The sequence below is a fragment of the Myxocyprinus asiaticus genome, chromosome 6 (genome assembly GCF_019703515.2).
Source record: "Myxocyprinus asiaticus isolate MX2 ecotype Aquarium Trade chromosome 6, UBuf_Myxa_2, whole genome shotgun sequence".
Lineage (NCBI taxonomy): Eukaryota > Metazoa > Chordata > Actinopteri > Cypriniformes > Catostomidae > Myxocyprinus > Myxocyprinus asiaticus.
In genome coordinates, this window is record NC_059349.1 from 17,341,777 (window position 1) to 17,358,663 (window position 16,887).

At 45.1% G+C, this 16,887-nt stretch overlaps 1 pseudogene; it reads right to left on the reverse strand.

Moving 5' to 3' along the window:
• Positions 1 to 16,887, reverse strand: part of LOC127442246 (MAGUK p55 subfamily member 7-like) — an 84,521-nt pseudogene that overhangs the window by 34,736 nt on the left and 32,898 nt on the right.

Below are 16,887 nucleotides of genomic sequence, written 5' to 3' on the forward strand. Positions count from 1 at the left end.
GTTTGATGAATTTTATCTGAATGGCCCACTGGACTCCCACTAGATAAGAATCTCTTGACAGTTTTTTTTTTCTTTCTTGATTTTTTTTCTTGATACAGCTAAGGACAACTAAGTAGACTCAAGCAAAGAAAGATAAGAACATCAAATATACAATAAATACAAAATTCTCCATTAATCTACACTGTAAAAATGTTTTAAGTCAACTAAAATGTGCTTCATGTGATCACATCTAAATCAACTTGTTTTATTCAAGTCATTTATTAATATAACTGAATCAACATGGCTACAGTTATGCCAACGTAAGTAAGTATAAGGGTCAGATCAGGTAGAATTAGCTTCTTAAGGCAACAACTGCACATTTTCACTTTTTACAGTGTAAAAATGTTTTTTGCTGTTACTTTAGCAATAGTATCAAAGCCAATCTTCTATGATGCTATAATTCCATCAGCCTTCATGCCCATCTCTATCCACAGATGACCTGGGCTAAAGTAACGAACATTACTGCATGTTTCCATCCTGTTAAAGGTAAACTGAGTGCCTGGCAATAAATAAGAAGGATTTCATCAGGCTCAATCCTCAATATAGCAAAAGAGTGGTGATCATGACATGATAGTGGTGCTGACAGACAACAGAGTCTGAATTTATCTACAGTTTAGAGATTTGAAGCCTGCAGCGTTTCCCCTGTCGGAATAATGACAGGAACATGGCCACATGACCATGTCCAGAAAATAACACTGTGCAGAAATCACTACTCCAGAGGTTAATGTTCCTTAATTCATGGTCTACACTGAAGCTGTTCTCTAACCATATAAATGTGGTCTCGCGGAGGTCATTTTGTGGGCACTGCTAGGCCCTGACTTACAGAAATGATATGGCCATCTCCTAGTTCTGACATCTGTGTAATTACACTGAGCGGGTAAAACAGTCTCAGACGTATTATAAGATGCATCGATTTTCGAGTTTAGAAGCAATTTTGTTAGGATTGACTGAGGAGCATGGTAATCCGGGGGTCATGTTGTTTTCCAGAGTCTGTAACATGGAAGAGCATTCAGTATAGACAAGAATCTCAGCCTAAAAAACATTCAAACATGTGCCCAAAGGAAGACACATGATGCAAAACAAGATGATTACCAGCTTAGACAAATCAGCAGGATACCAGACTATAATACTGTACATCCTATCTGTTCATCACACTGTAAACCCTAAAGTTGTCATTACTGGAAGTTACTTGAAATGTCAAATTTTGGGCTCTTAAATATCTATGCTCCTTGAATTTATTTATCATAAAAATCCATAGACTATGATTTTAAGTGTTAATATGTCAAACGATTGAGTACAAGATTGAAGCTATGGGGAATACCCATAATCTCTTGTGCTTTAATTATTATCACACCAGACATATCCAATTTGTTCTAAACAAAGAAAGTTGCTTCCTCATAATTGCCTGCATCCTTCTCATTACCTCAGGATGGACTGCTTTCTCATAATAATGAATAAAGTTTGACTTGATACCAGTAAATATGAATTTATTTATATTATTACAAATACTTGGTGGTTGGATTAAATTTGGCCAAATGGACATTTGTATATGTATGTACAGTGTATTTGTTTACATTTGTTTAGAAATGCTCCTGCCAGAGGAAGATGCACTCTCCCTGCTGAGTCTTAGTTCCTCCCAAGGTTTCTTCCTCATCCTTAACCTAAGCATCTAAGGGAATTTTATCTTGGAATTAGCAGCTTTGGCTCAACATGATCACATGGAAAATCGGCATTTGAATTCCAAATGTTTTTCCACCCATATTCTCAATGTGACAAAATCACCCGCACTGTGCCTTTGACGTCAAATCCCTGACCTTGCACAAAAGTAATTGATAGAACACTGTTTTGGTTTCAGTAATGTTGTGGTTAAGGTAAGGTTTATACCAAAGAATGTTCTGATCACCACACAGGTCACCTCGCAACATCACCTTTATAAAAGAATGAAACGTACCCTAGAAAACAATGGATACTCTCCACATCTCCAGGCTGCTGCCCTCACGTTCCTCAAGCGAGGCATGGAGCCCCTCTGATGAGCCATTAAATTATTGATAGCAATTTAACATGCGAGCAAACACAGACACCACATCCCACGCTGTGGAATTTGGACAGAAAGCCTGCTAATATGACGGGGAATGCAATGACATAGTTTTTTTATGCCTCTTAAGAAACCACACACAGTACTGTACTTAACCTCATCAAGTACTAAATCTATATTATCTGTCACAAGCAGTAGATAAAATGCATGAGATATCATATGTGGTCGGTTGCACCAGACTGCATGTTAAAACCATTATCTGTTTAATGAAGACTTGCGATTGCCTTATAACTGGAGTCTACTAGCACACACAAGCTGCGGCTACCTGACACCGAAAGCATCCAAAAGATCTGGAGAAGTAAGCAAATGATTTGGAGTTTCAGCCATGCATTAGCGTCTTGGCTCTTTGTAGCATGTGGGACTGCATACTGATTAAATAATCTGGTTTGTAAATAGAGCCCGTTTTTTCATGTGTCCCTGTTTTTATATGTCTGGCTCTGATTGGGATTTGCTGATACCTTTTCCAGGTTTCCACAGTTTAATATCCCACCACACCTCTCCCTCATGACCCTTTTCATATTCCTCAATAATACACTGGGCTTTGTATCTCTGCATGGTTACTCTGAACAGCACCTCTACAGTTTAGAAGGGGCTTTGCTGAATAGATTTATAGAAGAATGTTGACAATTGCTCAAAAAGCATCCAGTGCTACCAGAGCTCTCCTCAATGGCAAAAGCATCCAATTTTCCATCACATACTTGCTACGCCACTGCTGTGATAAATCTAAAATTCTGGACCTGGCAAAGTAAGCACTACATGCCTTTGTCCCATTGTAATGTCTTAAGCATGTTTTCTTCAGGGACTGCAGCAGCACTGATACTAGTTTGGCCATTGTGTGTCCTGGCGATTCATTGTGGACATGCTGACTTCTGAAGTGGGGTCAAGGTTTGCCAAAGAGCTGAAAACGAGGCATGTCTCTGCTAGACTCATCCAGTAGCCTAGCTGCTAAATGAGCATAGTGTATGTTCGCCTCTCTGATGGTTTTTGTCACTAATGGAGCAGCACAAAGCACCCAGTCTGGAGCCATCAAAACCTTTTCCATTAGCATGAATGCTCAAAACAGAGCAGGCTAAATCTAAAACTAATGAGCCTCACCTTGAATAAACATCATCCTCATAATGGGGTGGGAACATAATGCAAGAGTACAAATGTAAAATGATGAGATGGACATCTCTAACAACAGCCTCATTTATGAGCATGATAACCAAAACAAGGCAAATCACATGTGGGGCTTCAGAACGAAATGGCCATGTGCTGTAGTGCTTGTACAACTACTCATTTTCACTAATCAACTAGTCATCCATAAAAGTAGTTGAATAATCGATGGGTCAGTGTTTACTTTGTGTAACTGCTCAACATACAGTGTGCAGCATTAACAGTCTTTGCAATTTTTGGCAAGTCCAATGCAATGTTAACAGAAAGCATGTGAGTGGAGAGAATATCCAGACTGATCACACTCTCTGTGGCCCAGTCTGATCCCTATCCACCATAAATAGTATCTGAAATTAGAATTAGGTTCTCCAAAAGAATAGTTTGTTAAAAAAAGTGTCCCAAAGTTACCTGGATAGTCTACTATTTTCGGTAGATTTTCGAAGTGTAGATCCTTTTTCTGCTATAATTGGCCACAATTCCTTGCTCGATGGAAGAGGATTCTGATCGTCCGCTTCAGAACTTCAATTGTAATACATGAAAAACTACAAACATCGTGGTGAGACTGATGGAACATCATCAGTTCATCATGTTTTTACAACATAAAATCAACATTAAACATAACTTAAGTTTGGTTGAACACTGTGAAGAGAAACTACTTTGTTCTCACTGTAGAACAAAGACGCAGATTGGCTCATTAATTTGCGAATAATCTTCTCTTTCAAGGGACTGTTGTAATGATGTAAACAATAAATAAAGTGATCCAACACAATGTCATTTAAGTGCTCTATCTTTCTGACTTGGTATAACATTCAAGTTTAGTAGATAATCCTAGATTTTTACTTTAATTGATGATGAATCATAAGATCACAACTTTAAATACAACTGTTACCTGTGTTATATTTGATATACAACACATTGTAAACATCACACACTGAATAGAGATAACATGGAAAAAAGAGATAAGTTTGGTTTGCATTAACTACACATTACTACATGCATCATTATATCATAACATCAGCGGCTCTCCACACGAAACACCCCACAACAGATCTTCAGTGATGTGCCGCTTCTCTCCAATACGGTAGGAAGCAATGCAGGGTATCAATGAAATGCAATGAAGAATGAGCTGGAAGTGTAGTTGACCTGTTTCTAGGTTAAATGTCCACAGGGTGGTGCCAAAGGTGAGTTGTATTTTTAATTGTAAATTATGTAATATAGTCAACAGGAAGGCACATTTTATTAACTCTACCTCCTAACCCAAACCCCAACCCTAAAACTAACCTTCAGTGGAGTAAAAATGTCATTTTTGAGTGAAAATGCCACATTCGATTTCAAAGCACAGCTGAGATGACGCGTGTGAGAAACTAAAGGTGTGCATATATCCATTGCCAGATTCATGCTGCTTGCAGTGTCATAAATAGTGCAAAAACAATACTGTCCAACTCGCTTATTGTTTTTGTCAGCCTCTGGTCAATACTTGATGAGTTTCAAGTGGTTTGCGCAATAAGTTTATGTATGTGTTTGTGTATTACGTACGTTATGTAATGTAAACACTTCAAATGAAGTCTGACGCCAGACCATTTATAGTGTGGTTCATATCAGGCTTTGTGAATGTAAAGCTCTCAAGGTTCCCTTTATTTTCACTTTCGCTGATTTCTAATATATTTAGCTATTACACATTATGGTATGCAGTTTGTGGACATACTATTGCCATTTATAGAACAAGTGCAACTTAAAGGGATAGTTCACCCCCCTCCCCCCAAAAAATAAAAAATTTGTTCCCAACCCATATGATTTTCTTTCTTCCGTGGAACACTGTTAGGCAGAATTATAGCCTCACTCACTATTCACTTTTACTGTACTCTATGTAATAAAGATGCAATGAAAGTGAATGGTGACTAAGACTACCATACTGCCTAACATATTTTGTGTTTCATGAAAGAAACAAAGTTATACAGGGTTGAAACAGCATGAGGGGGAATAAATGATGACAGAATTTTACATTTGAGGTAAAATATCCCTTTAAGCCATGTGATCCACACTTGTCAACACAGACCCAGTGTGTTGACTAGTGGCAAAACTAGTAGGTGCAACCTGTAATGCGCTTAGTATAAAATAATTTGACAGTGATGAGGTAACAGTTCAGACAAATGAATATGTGTATGCCAATTATTGCTCCATAGTCCACATCCTCTGGTGATCAGGTAACAGCAGGGCAGAAAAAGAAGAGAAAAAGTGCACTTTAATCAAATAATGATGAATGTGAGATAAAGTTAAGGGAACCCTTAATTGAGAAGTGGTGAAAAAAAAAGGTAAATTGTTTTTTAACATGATGTAAACATTTAAGACAAAAATACTGGCAAATTAAAGTCATATTACTGTTATGTGACTAGTAGGTTTTGAAAAGGATGGAAAAAAAGAATTGTTTTGATATCTGTAGTGGTTGCTGGAAATTTAAAAACATTTCTCAATCTGAGATTGATCAGTCTTTCACATCATCAATCAATCTTATTGTATAATCAGTGAGCATGTGATGTCATTTTTACTATACCTAAATTTGGTACATCACAAATGGCAAGAACAGTTGCCTGTTCCTTTAAAAAAATCTAAGCACCTCTCCTCATCTCTGCTCCTTCATTTGTGGATAGCTTTAGGATGTAAACATTGAAATGAAAGCAGGTTTTTTTGAGGGATGTAACAATAAAAAGGAAAATTAAATTGTTTTGGAAGAGTACGAACATGCTTTTAGTTCTCAAAAGGGATAAGTTAAGTGTGGTAAATCCAAAGATCACTGTGTGTGGGGCATGCTCTTAAGAAGCCACAGTGCAGTGGCAGCGAGGGGGCAAGACTTCGACATTCAATCCAATTGTTCGTCAAGCTGTGGCCAAGGTGGATTTTTGGAATAATAATTGCAATTTTTTTGTGACCAAGCTCAACTTGTCCTAGCCATGTCCTCACATGCTGTTCATTGGGGAATGGTGTGTTTCATGCTTTTACAGAGCCAGTAAAAATGGTAGTGCTGTCTTGAGTTTAACATGTGGCATTTTGGTGACCTTGTGCTCAGACTCGAGCTCTGTGTGTGAGTGTTATAGGGAAGACCGTAATGTGATTTTGTCCATCCTCACCGTGTGATGACTCTGAGTCGCGGAGCAGCTGTCACTCCCCTTGCATTCAATCCACATATGGAGCTTTTATGGGGAAGACTGTCACTTTGAACAGACTTACAATAGTTTTTCAAGATGAGATAATTGAAATATTCCAGATCCATCTATTGGCTTTTCACTTTTCCATCCCTCTTCAATTGCCTCAACAATTTATATTGCAACAAAATGAAGACGAAAAATGACAAATAGATTTTAAATTATGATGTTGTGACAGATATGACCAGTGTTACACAGAATGAACTAATAAGAGAATCAGCGTATTTATCTGATGCTGTATTTAGCTCAGATGTAGCGTTAGAGTATTGAGAAAATGCAATACTTTTTGATGTAATGCTTCTTTAAAGGAGGCCACATAAAAACAAGGGTCGCATATTATAACAATACATACAGTATAAGCTGGCTTAAAGTTCGCTCTCAAGTGTGAGTTTCGAGTGAGGTACAAATTTCAGATGCTAATTTGCATTACATTCAATGTTCTTATGTATATTAAACCAAAAATGAAATTGAAAGGGAAAATCAATATCAGAGGGTGTTTTCACCTCTTTAAAAGTATCAAACTTCGCCCTCCTTAAATGGATAGTTCACCCACAAATTAAAATTCTCTCATCATTTACTCACCCTCATACCATCCCAGGTCCATACAGTTCAAGTGAATGGGTAACAACATTTTGAAGCTTCAAAAAGCATATAAAGGCAGTATAAAAGCAACCCATAAGACTCCAGTGGTTTAATCCATGTCTTCTGAAGAGATATGATAGGTGTGGGTGAAAAGCCCTTTTTGACTATAAATTCTCCTCCCTGCCCAGTAGGTAGCGATATGCACGAATAATGTGAATCGCTAAAAACAAAAGAAGCTGACTGTGAAATTAAAACTAGGAGATTGATAATAAAAAAAGGACTTAAATATTGATCTATTTCTCACCCACACCTATCATATCACTTCAGAAGACATGGATTCTCTCAGATTTAATTTGCTCCACTTTAGTTTTAATACAGTCTCAATCTACTTCCCATTTGCACTGTTGTTTTTTGGAATACAGTTCACTTGAATATTAAATTATTGTCAAATAATATGCATTTTATAACTGATAGAAGATAATCTGTGTTTTTTATATGCTCAAATCTGGAAAGTGCTCTCATGTTTTCCTGTTGTCACACAATGTAGTCTATAGCAATGACAGGTGGATTAGGACCGAACAGGGTGTCTGCAGTCTTTCCGTGCCTCAGTATGCCTGTTCACACGTAGTAAAACATTTTTTAATATGTCCAGCAGAGCCACTGATTTACAGAACTTCCTCCGACTTTATCAGGTCGTTTATTCAGCTCGTGTCTCCAGAGAGCCGCTCCAGAAAGATGCCTTGCACCCTCTGATATCAGACTGTCACAACCAGTCTTTGTAGTTATCTTAACTTTGTTTGCATATCTCACCCAACAGGGACTCAGAAATAAAGAACATGTTTTTTTCTGTACTTAAAAACATAAATGGTTAGACTGGACAACATTGATCAGTTTATTTTATGTATATTCTTTTCACTTGTTTTGCTTTTTTCACTTTGATTATGATGCAGTTAATGCTGGATTGTAGCATTAACTTTAGAACGTCGTGGTTACTGGTGTAACCTCCGTTCCCTGATGGAGAGAACGAGACGTTGGTGTCAATGTAGTGACACTAGGGGTCACTCTTGGGAGCCCGAGACACCTCTGGTCTTTGATAAAAGGCCAATGAAAATTGGCGAGTGGTATTTGCATGCTACTCCCCCGGACATACGGGTATAAAAGGAGCTGGTATGCAACCACTCATTCAGGTTTTATGCTGAGGAGCTGATATAAGGTCCGGCCATTTCAGCGGGTAGTTCAGCGTTGTGGCAGGAGGGACACAACGTCTCGTTCCCTCCATCAGGGAACGGAGGTTACACCAGTAACCACGACGTTCCCTATCTGTCACTCACTCGACGTTGGTGTCGATGTAGTGACACTAGGGGTCCCTATTCAAATTGCCACAAGGCTGAACGGTGTTACGTGAACTGGCGGTGTGTGGTGGGCAGACTTGCTGTGTGCCTCATAGCCAGCACACCAGGTCGACACGTAACCTCCCCCGACACAGTTATGAGTGTCGAACGGCCCTTTTTGGGGACAAGTCGACTACCTAAAGATAGAGACAGGCTTAACCCAGTCTTGGCCTCTTTTCCCCTTCTCTTTTTCCACACCCTAAAAAAGAAGGGGGATTATCCGACTGGGCTGCCAGGTCTAGTCAGGGGGTGTCCCTCCCAAGGGGAAGACACCGCGGAGACCACACCTCGCCCAAAGAGGGGGGGGATATTTAAGTGGAAAAATACGGCACATGGTCTTTCCAACCATGTGGAGAGTCTTCAAGGTAGATCCTGCCCAATGGGGGAGGAGTTACTACAAACATGGAGACTGGGGCAGAGGGGCTCTGCCCAAGGAAGACACAGTTTGCCAGCAGGGAAACGAACTAGCGGAAGATATAGATCGCATGGGGTTAGCCTTACAGGGAACCGCCACATGCAGAGCACCTACCCCAGAACAGGGCTCTTAGCGCGTGTACTGGGCCGGCAGCGAGTCTCTCCGAAAACTCGACTGCCATAGGGCTCGGAGGAAGTCAACCAGGGAACAAAGTTTATGAACACTACTGGGAATTAATGGCGCACATCTTCAGCTCAAAGGGAGATGGAAGGTGCTATGTGCAAGCGATACATCCGGCCGGCTATCCCGGGCTTATCTGCTTGTATTGCGTGCCACTACCTGGGAGAAACCAGTTCCACCTGGAGGTTGTAGAACCTTGCACAGGTGTTGGGTGTTGCCCAGCCCGCTGCTCTGCAAATGTCTGTTAGAGAGGCACCCCTGGCCAGGGCCCAGGGAGCAGTTACACCCCTGGTAGAATGGGCTTGTAGCCCTACCGGGGCGGCATGTCCTAGGCGACATATGCCATAGTTATGGCGTCAATGAGCCAGTGGGTGATCCTCTGCTTGGAGACAGCGCTTCCTTTCCGCTGTGCACCAAAGCAGACAAAGAGCTGCTCAAAGAGCTGCTCGTGCGCTTGCAGGTTCACCACCTGGTCCCTAAAGGGGTGGTGGGAACATTGGGCACATAGCTTGGTCAGGGTCTCAGGATCACGTGAGAGTAACCTGGACCGAACACCAGGCACATTTCGCTGACAGAGAATGCTAGCAGGTCAGCTACCCTCTTGATGGAAGTGAGTGCAGTCAGGAGGGCAGTCTTCAAGGAGAGTGCCTTAAGCTCGGCTGACTGCAAAGGTTCAAAGGGGGCTCTCTGTAGACCCTGAAGAACTACAGCGGTCCGATGAGGGAACGAGGCACGGTCTGGAGGGATTCAGCCTCCTGGCGCCTCTTAGGAACCTGATGATCAGGTCGTGCTTCCCTAAGGACTTACCGTCGACTGCGTCATGGTGTGCTGCTATGGCAGCAACGTACACCTTCAAGGTGGAAGGGGACAGCCTCCCTTCCAACCTCTCTTGCAGGAAGGAAAGCACTGATCCGACTGCGCATCTCTGGGGGTCTTCCCGATGGGAAGAACACCACTTAGCAAACAGATGCCACTTAAAGGCATACAGGCACCTCGTAGAGGGGGCCCTAGCCTGAGTGATCGTGTCTACCACCGCAGGTGGGAGACAGCTTCGGTCTTCCGCGTCCCGTCCAGGGGCCAGACATGGAGATTTCAGAGGTCTGGGCACGGGTGCCAGATGGTGCCCCTTCCCTGAGAAAGACTGTCCTTCCTCAGGGGAATTCGCCAGGGGGGAGCTGTCGTGAGGAGCGTGAGGTCCGAGCACCACGTCTGGGTGGGCCAGTAGGGTGCTACCAGGACAACCTTGCTCCTCGTCCTCCCTGACCTTGCACAGGGTCTGTGCAAGCAGATTCACTGGGGGAAAACGCATATTTGTGAATGCCAGGGGGCCAGCTGTGTGCCAGCTCATCTATGCCGAGGGGGGCCTTGGTCAGGGCGTACCAGAGCAGGCAGTGGGGAGGATTCTTGGGAGGCGAACAGGTGCACCTGTGCCTGTTAAATTGACTCCAAATCAGTTGGACCACCTGAAGGTGGAGTCTTCACTCTCCCCTGAGGGTAACCTGTTGTGACAGTGTGTCCGCTGTAGTGCTGAGGTTACCCGGGATGTGAGTGGCTTGCAGCGACTTGAAGTGCTGCTGACTCCAGAGGAGGAGACGGCGGGCGAGTTGTGACATACAACGAGAGCGCAAACCACCTTGGCAGTTGACATATGTTACCGTTGTCGTGTTGTCTGTCATAACATGTGCTTGCCTTGGATCAACGGCCGAAACCTCCGCAGGGTGAGCAGAATTGCCAACAACTTGAGGCAGTTGATGTGCCAATGCAGTTGCGGACCCGTCCAGAGGCTGGCGGCTTCGTGCCCATTGCAAATAGTGCCCCAGCCCGTTTTGGAGGCATCTGTCATGACCACGACGCGCCTGGGGACCAGTTCTAGAGGAACACCTGCCCGCAGGAATGAGAGGTCGGTCCAAGGGCTGAAAAGATGGTGACAGACCGACGTAATGGCCACGCGGTGTGTCCCGTGGCACCATGGCCATCTCGGGACTCGAGTCTGGAGCCAGTGCTGAAGCGGCCTCATATGCATCAACCCGAGGGGGTGGCCACTGCCGAGGATGCCATATGCCCCAGGAGCCTCTGAAAAAGTTTCAGTGGAACCGCTGTTCCCTGTTTGAATGCCTTCAAACAGGCCAGCACCGACTGGGCATGCTCGTTTGTAAGGCTCGCCGTCAAGGAGACTGAGTTCAACTCCAAACCGAGAAAAGTGATGCTCTGAACCGGGAGGAGCTTGATCTTTTCCCAGTTGACCTGAAGCCCTAGTCGGCTGAGGTGTGAGAGCACCAGGTCCTTGTGTGCGCACAACATGTCTCGAGAGTGAGCTAGGATTAGCCAGTCGTCGAGATAGTTGAGAGCACAAATGCCCACCTCCCTTAACGGGGCAAGGGCAGCCTCTGCGACCTTCGTGAAGATGCGAGGAGACGGGGACAGGCTAAAAGGGAGGACTTTGTACTGATACGCCTGACCCTCGAACACGAACCGCAGGAAGGGTCTATGTCGAGGAAGAATCGAGGCATGGAAGTACGCATCCTTCAGGTCTGCCGCCGCGAACCAATCTTGATGCCGGACGCTCACCAGAATGCGTTTTTGCGTCAGCATCTTGAACAGGAGTCTGTGTAAAGCCTAGTTCAGAACTCACAGGTCCAAGATTGGCCTCAACCCACCGCCTTTTTTCGGTACGATGAAGTAGGGGCTGAAAAACCCCTTCTTCATCTCGGCTGGAGGGACAGGTTCTATCGCGCCCTTCCGTAGGAGGGTAGCGATCTCCGCACAAGGTAGCAGCTTTTTCGTCTTTCACCAAGGTGAAGTGGACACCGCTGAACCTGGGCGGATGCCCGGTGAAGTGAATCACGCAGCCGAGTCGGACGGTCCGGACCAGCCCTCACGACGGATTGGAAAGCGCAAGCCATGAGTCCAAGTTCCGCGCAAGGGGGACCAAAGGGACAACGTCATCGGACGTACCGGCAGGTGGGGCCTCGCAGTGGGGCGGAGCTCGAGGTGCCACACCACATCGTGGCCGTGCTGAGTCTAAGGACATCGAAGCACTTACCTGGCTCCTTGTGACCACCCCCGGAACAGCCTGGGATGGGGGAGGAAGAGGCCTGTCCTCGTGACCCGTGGAGACTGTCACATCGGGGGTGGATTTGTGCCACAGCTGGGCGCTCAGGGGTGGGAGACTGCCGCTGGAGCGCCAAACCTGCCAAATAGAGTGGTGGACATGGTAGTGATGACGGCCGTACACACCGGATACGTGACCCAGGGAACAAGGAAACCACTCTTGCTGAGCTCTTGAGTACTGCAGCCACTTGGGCATGCAGCGTAATTAAATACAAGAAGGTAACAAAAAGATGGAGATCTGCTTACCAGCTCCAGAGCAGCGGGTTTCGTTGTCCCTGGGTCGCCCGTCTCAAGGGCGCTTTGAAGCCTTTCACGGGTTCTGGGCGGTCGAGAGACGGGTGGCGTCTGCTTCCTGCAGTGGGCTCCACGCCGGAGCCGGGCCGAAGGGGCGGGCTGCGGCGAAGCCAGTGCAGTCACCGCAGGGGGACGCCCTTGGCGATGAGCAGACGGGGTGCGGGATCTTGAGCCGCGCCGGGGCAGGATATGCCAGCTAGCATCCATCTACTGCTCTAGCATCGAAAACTGCTGGGGAAAGTCCTCGACAGTGTTGCCAAATAGACCTGCCTGGGAAATGGGGGCAGCAAGGAATCGTGTCTTGTCGGCCTCACCCATCTCGACCAGGTTGAGCCAAAGGTGGCGCTCCTGGACCACTAGTGTGGCCATCGTCCGCCCGAGAGACCGTGCCATGACCTCCGTCGCTCGGAGAGCGAGGTCGGTCACCGAGCACAGTTCCTGCATCAATCCCGGGGCGGAACTACCCTTGTGTAGTTCCTTTAGCACTTTGGCTGACTTGCAGGAGAGCCATGGCGTGCAGGGCAGAGGCAGCTTGTCCAGCGGCACCGTAGGCCTTAGCCGTCAGAGACTACGTAAACCTACAGGCCTTGGACGGGGGCTTTGGGCACCCGCGCCAGGTGCCGTTGCTCTGTGGGCATAGGTGCACTGCGAGCACCTTTATCCACCGGGGGATTGCCGAATAGCCCTTGGCCGCCCCACCATCGAGGGTAGTAAGGGCGGGGAAGCTGAAAAGATCAGGACCGTGCAGTAAAAAGTGCCTCCCGTGACCTTGTCAGCTCTTCATGCACTTCCGGGAAGAAAGGAATGGGGGCGGGGCGTGGCTTCGAGCGGCGCCGCAAGCCCAGGAACCAATCACCGAGCCGCGAGGGTTCAGGGAAGAGCTTTGAGATCCACCCTAACCGACGCCCGTGGCTGCACGGGAAAGCATGTCGTCATCTCCGCATCAGCCTGTGACTGGGCAATCGACCCCAAAGGGAGGAGCCCAGCTGAGGCTTCCGACTGGGTGAGCCCGCTCTCCGATGCTGCGCTCGAGAGCTCATCACTTGCCGTGTGACGAGCCAGTGGACTCACCCGGAAGCCCGATCGGGGCAGACGAGCATGCTGGGGAATGGGAGGTACGCGGGGGGATACCCGGCGGAGGCAGTCCCATTGGGGTCCCCAAATCGCCCCCAGTGCTAGCCGCGCTGGCCTCATACCCATGGGTAAAAGGACCGAGGCGGGAGCCTCTGGTGTGGCTCGCTTTCTTACAAAGGCGAGCCGCGACCGCAACGTTGCCATGGACATATTCTCGCAATGAGAACATGACCATCCACGAACGCTGTCTCCACGTGAGCAGTGCCCAGACACGAAAGACAGTGATCGTGACCGTTAGAAGGCGAGAGATAACGAGTGCAACCAAGAATAACATACAATCGGATAAAGCATCTTTAAAAAGACGTGTCTTTAAAAAGACGTTCCGTGTGTGCGCTCTTTTAGAGAAATATATACTCTAGAGGGGAAAAATGCTCTTTCAGAAAATATACTCTCTAGTTTTTCTGCAGAAGCGCCCAGGGGCATTCTCTGCAGTGCACCAGTGCAGAGGAGGGAGAAGCCGCTGAAATGCGCCGTCAGATCCAGCAGAGGTGAATGAACAGTAGTATTCAGCTCAATGAGCATGACCGTTCGGCTCCGAAGAGAAAATCTGAATGAGTGGTTGCATACCAACTCCTTTTATACCCGTATGTCCGGGGGAGTGGCATGCAAATACCACTTGTCAATTTTCATTGGCCTTTTATCAAAGACCAGAGGTGTCTCGGGCTCCCAAGAGTGACCCCTAGTGTCACTACATCGACACCAACATTGAGTGAGTGACAGATAGGGAACTTTAGCTTTTTTCCAAGGCTGTTGATTTAACACGTTAATACAGTGCATTTAATTACATTAACAATGAATGCAATTAATCATGCCCTTTGACTGTACGTAAATTCCGTAATAAGCAGGGCTTGAGTTGAGGGGTGATGCAAGGGGATGCCCTCCCCCTTGTTGCAAGAAATACTAAAAAGCATCCCCCTTGTAAAACCACCATACCCCTTACCATCCCCTTTAGATCAGTTGTGTCATGGATTACTTAGAACTAATCATGAAGGTAAATTATAAAATTTTCTACGTTTGATAAATAACAGATTTTAAATTAGAGCGATTAGCTGGTCAGAATTAGATTTCGACATGTGTGAGGTTGTCAGATTTATATAGGTGAAATCCCCCAGTTAGATCTTGACACTTGTACAGTTTGGAAATATTCTGCCAGTGTGACGCTTTAGTCACGCACTCTGGCAACCTTGAACGTGTGAGCTCCCTCTCCACTGCGAAAAGACGGCAGTTTTCAGAAAATACTGGCAAACAGGTATGTCGGAGTTTAGCGATGGGTTGACTTGTCCTTCCTAGTGTTCAAATGAAACTTACGCCACTGAAGGTAATGCACGTTTTCAAAAGTTTCCCACACTTTCAAAAATCATAACATACAATAACAGAGGGTAACAGGTGCATATTATGGCCATGTGTCCTAAGGGTTAATGAAGTGACGCTCATTTTTGTCCAGACCTTTTAAAAAATGCAATTCACACAAACCATTTACTTGAAAAAACCTCTTCTATGATGAGTATGTTTCCAATTCCAAACTTCTTGATATTCTTGACTCAAAAATTCATATTTATAAAAAAATTATTTTATTTTTTTACCTTGAAAAATGTGTTTGAAAACTTTTTGGAAATTAATGATTAAGTTGTTTATACTCTTATGTATTCAAGGTGCAATGAAAGTATTATAATACCTTTTACTTGATGCTTATACCACATCACACATGAATTATTTATTTTTTCAAAAATATATGAAACCAAATTTGACACAAAGATTACATTTCTGAGAACATGACTTAAGTGTTTTAAACTACATTTTTAAAAGTTGTCTCATTTTAACACCTTGGACAACCTTATTTATCAATGACCCATAAGTATTAGACCCTTATCTAATAAGTATTAGTATTTTTTATTTAAAAAAAAAAATTATTTGACAACATCCCCCTTTAATTTTTTTTTACAAATCGACCACTGGTAATAAGCAATTGTTCTACCAACAGAGTTATTCAAGCCTGTAGTGCCACCTTCATGTTTTTGAGAGTCCGAGTCAGCAGCGTACCGTACAGGCAGCGCACAGCTGTACAAGCAGCAAACCGACAGATGTTCAAAGACAGCTGGAGCAGAGGGTCTTGAGACGCGATTTTTTAATTTATTTTTTTGTCTCTCCTGTTTCTCTCCAATTTGGAATGCCCAATTCCAAATGCGCTTGGAGTCCTCGTGGTGGCGTAGTGACTCAATCCGGGTGGCAAAGGACGAATCTCAGTTGCCTCCATGTCTGAGACCGTCAACCCGCGCATCTTATCATGTGGCTTGTTGAGCATGTTACTGAAGAGACATAGCGCGTGTGGAGACTTCACACTATCCTCCTCGGCATCCACGCACAACTCGCCATGCGTCCCACCGAGAGCAACAACCACATTATAGCGACCACGAGGAGGTTACCCCATGTAACTCTACCCTCCCTAGCAACTGGGTCAAATGTCTCAGTGCTGATCTCATACTTTTTCAGTATGGCTTGCTTGAGCTGGTCATAGTCCTGTGTTTGGGAAGGGTTCATAGCCATAAAAGCACTCCTGGCCTTGTCTGTAAGCAGTAGAACAAGGCAAATGGCCCAATCTCCCCTTGGCCACAGGTAAACCTCTGCCAGTCTTTCAAAAGTTGTCAAGAAACGTTCAATGTTATCTGTGTCCTCCAGCCTGGCCAATCGTGGCTCCTGGTGCATCACCCTAGGCAGCTGTTCATCTGAAGCTGAATTTCCAACTTGTGTATGTTCCAAATCCAGCTGCATTTGGGTGACCTGGTGACTGAGGACTTTGTAGTGCTGCTCTCGCCTAGCTTTCTCTTTTTCCTGCCGCTTATCCCGCTTTTTCTGATACAGCATGTAGGACTCCGTGCCAGAGCCGAGATTGCAGCATCCCCTTCAGCAGTTGGAACCTTGCACACATTCCTCTGGGACACCTCCTATAGCACCTTTTTTAAAATCCTGAAATGCACCTTCCTCAGGCTGACTCCGTGTTTTGGATGGCAAGTCGGTAAAAAAAAAAATGGCAATCCCCACAAGTCACTCGACCTGTACTTATCCCACTTCTGACACCTCTTGTTAGGATGTACTGGCGGTCAGAGGTGTAAAACAGAGTGACAGAGGACAAACATATAAACTTCAGGGTGTTTATTCCACAGGGTGCAAAAAAAGTGGTTCCCAGTGATGTGCAAAAATATATACATGGCAAAATTCTCCCCAAAAATTTCAAAAATATAATATATATATATCTGTGTGTGTGTGTGTGTGTGTGTGTGTGTGTGTGTGTGTGTG